At 27.8% G+C, this 3,573-nt stretch overlaps 1 long non-coding RNA gene across 1 annotated transcript; it reads left to right on the forward strand.

The window, feature by feature from the left end:
• The first annotated feature begins 1,896 nt into the window (after positions 1-1,896).
• Positions 1,897-2,725, forward strand: LOC119676522. Its single transcript, XR_005252247.1, has 3 exons — positions 1,897-2,018; positions 2,112-2,186; positions 2,332-2,725. It is a non-coding gene; the product is annotated as an uncharacterized LOC119676522 (long non-coding RNA).
• Positions 2,726-3,573: the final 848 nt, after the last annotated feature.

Below are 3,573 nucleotides of genomic sequence, written 5' to 3' on the forward strand. Positions count from 1 at the left end.
GAAACTTAGAAATAATCAATAAATTCATATCACAATTAAGTGCCTAATATAGCAAAATACAAGATACTCATATGTTGAAGATAGGAATATAGTCGTAACGAAGAAACAAATCATTGTAATTATGCCTCAATAATTTTAATATAATTTTAAGTGACATTTGACGCTGTTGTATAGTAAAGCTGTTAGGGAGGGTAACTACATGCGGGCGGCGAGATTGTACAAGCACAAGTGAAACCAAGACAAATTGATGGACGACCTCAATGTCACAGCAAAAGATATAGATTAAGATGCCCGTACAGTTGCATATGTGCGATGCGAGACGCAGCCACTTAGCGATTGTTATTGCATGTTTGTTGTTGCTTTACTCCACTTAGAATTAAATGAAGATACAATAACTTCTCTTTGACATATTAGACAAACTTTTTAATATTTTCTCACCGTATTAATAATGTTGTGATTTAAATATAGCTCAGAGTGAAATTGCTGGGAAAATGTATTTGCATTTTCTTTTAAGACACAAAACTAAAATTATTTTGCAGAAGTTTTGTTACTTCATTTTTATTTAAAAATCAATTACTGTAGCATTTTTAAATATAAATACAAAATTTCCCCCTTTTTGTTGAACTCATGTTGGTATCATGTAAAATGCTTGTTTCGGCACACCCACTTTCATACTACATACCATTTTACGAAGACTGCATCAAGTTCCAGTTCTTTCCTTTTCCATTTCTAAATGGGCTGCACCGTACAGAATTTTTGTACTAATCGTTCTCGCTACGTATTATTTATAAAAGAAGTGGGCAAAATATTTCGGATAACTCACGTTTTTCAGAAGATAAATTGTTTTACGTTCTGGGAAATTGCATATGTTTTCATTATTTTGCATTTGAACTACGTGTTTCATTAGTAATGAAATGGAGAATTAATGTAATAAATGTAATTACATGGAATTTTCTGTATTTCACTTGACCTTCGACGGATTTATACGGTGTCAGTTTACGGTCACTTTGCTTGTAAGTGGGTGTTTCGATGTCAAAGGTCTGTAAAAATACGATTGAATTTTTAATTAAGTTATACTCATAAATATTTAGGAATACAAAAAATGGAGTTTTTTCACTTGTTGGAGTTTAGTAATTATAATTTAATTTTTTATTTCTCTGTAGTATTTAAGGGTTGTAACTATGGCAGTATAGAACATAAAAGATGGCATGGTAGAGGTACATTTTATTGGCGTCGTTTATTGATAGTACAAACTAAGGGAAATATATTTAATTAAAATTAAAAATTGATTAAAGGAAACATCTTAAACTATGTTATGGAATACTATTATTGCTGGAATTAACCTGTTTCAAGATTTAAAATTATTCCTTTTTATGATATATAACAAATCAATTTCTTTTTTGTTTGGAATATATTATTTTTTTTATTATTCTAGTTTATTTTAAAAAACTTGCCAAACGTTTTTAAAAATCTGAAACAATTGAGTGTCATAAGACTTTGCATATATAATTTTTGTATACTAAGCATATAACACATCTGCTAATAAGCGTATAGGATGACACACTGTCAACACCACTAATAAAAACTCCATGAAAAATCAAAAAAAAACAAATTTGAAATTTTTAAAATCTGTCAAAGTTTAATAATTTTTAAATTATTACTTCTTTATGTTAATTTTTTCTTGCAGAAAATGACGCGTATCATGGTAAAAAGAAACTATTTAACAGTCAAAAGGGTTGGAATAGAAATGAAAAGAAAACAGCAAAAATTTTCGCTAATTTATTGAAATTTGTCTGACCATACAATGCTGTTTCGAGTATTGTCAAGTACTTATCATCAGTGGTCTTAGGAAATATTCGAATTTCTTAATTAGTTTATAGTCCATATATAATTTGTTTGGACTGCAAGTGCCAGGCTTAGAGCTCTTGCCTGTTAAATTAGAAGCCATGACTTATCATGTATTTTCACAAGTAACCAAAACTGTACAAACACTTCTTTAGTTACACCTATTAATTTTAGTAAGGCCACTTTTTATATTTTCGGAACAATAAATTCAAAGCAGCTTCATGTTTAAATTTGTCATTAACTTTTAATTTTAACTTTCATTTTAGGCCGAAATTACAAATATCGCCAAAATGATACAAAACCTATGTACAATCAAATCGGCCGAAAAATATAGTTAATAGGTACATGTTTGATATACATATATTTCACTTATCTTAAATATCCAAGATATCAACACGAAATCATAGTCTATTGGGTCTAATGTTGTTATAATATCTAACAAGCTAATTTGACGAATTTAACTCTATATTTTTTCTGTTGATTTAGTGATCAGAACACGTTACTACATTATTATTATTTGAATGTTATTGATAGCAAATATATTTCAAACTGATCAACTATCTGTAGTAGATGCATTATCAACAAGAAACATAATTATAATGAAGTGTAAGTGTAAGTGTTTTCATTATTGTATGAAGTCATCAGTTCTCAAAGAACGTTACCATTAATCTATCCCATCAAAAGGTTTACCACATCTGCAAGACACACCAAGTTCTTCACTTTTAAACGATCCTGGAAACAAAGCGCTGCATGGAAAATTTAACTATTGATTTATTGAAATCTTATAGAAGCTGTAAACTAGTTAACTATATTTTTTGGTTTGGGAAACATCTAAATAATACATTTTGGTAATATATATCATGTAGACTTTCACTTAGAAAACCCAAAAATTAAATTTTATTTAATTTATAATATCATATTTAATACTAAAATATAATTTTTAGTTCAGAACAAAAAAATGCAACAGATTTGTATTAATTTTACAATGAATGCAAAAACTGAATTTATACGGAATGAAAATTTAAATATTTAAAAAAAAAACGTGCAAATTCTTGTAAATTTATTAGAGCGAAAAGTGTTTAAAAAAAAATAAAGAAGAAATTTGATAGTCAAATAAATCTTATTTTCATTTTTTTGTCTCCCTCCATACATAAAACATAATGAAAATCACAAAATCCATCGAATGGAAATAGAAGTACCGAAAAATAAGTCTTACACTCAGTACGAAATGAAATAATTGTTCTATAATTAATTACCACTAAAATCCCATTCAAAAATTAAATCGCAACACTTGCCAAAATATTAGTATTCACTTTCAAAAATATTGAAAACGTACATATTATACAGAAAATAATTCAATTAAATATATTTATATCCATCTTTAATAAAATATCAAAAATATATTTTAATTAGACTTTTGCTTGCGATTGTTATCGTACCAGTTAAAAAGCTGGTAATTTGCTTTTGTTTACTAATATTTTTGACTTGAGTATAATGTATTCAAAATAGACATTTTAATTGTCAGATAGACATAGCATAGACAGATATACAGACAGACTGACATATAAAATTCGCAAATTGTCAACATACATTTGGATGCAGTCGGCATACAACTGAATAAAAAAGTGGTACTTTATTTATTCGCTCCCCATCCATTTAGCTCGCTTTATATACCTAAAATGGCACAGCTGCATGCTAAGCAAAATGGTTTTTAATATATCTCAGATA

The sequence above is a fragment of the Teleopsis dalmanni genome, chromosome 2 (assembly GCF_002237135.1).
Source record: "Teleopsis dalmanni isolate 2A chromosome 2, ASM223713v2, whole genome shotgun sequence".
Lineage (NCBI taxonomy): Eukaryota > Metazoa > Arthropoda > Insecta > Diptera > Diopsidae > Teleopsis > Teleopsis dalmanni.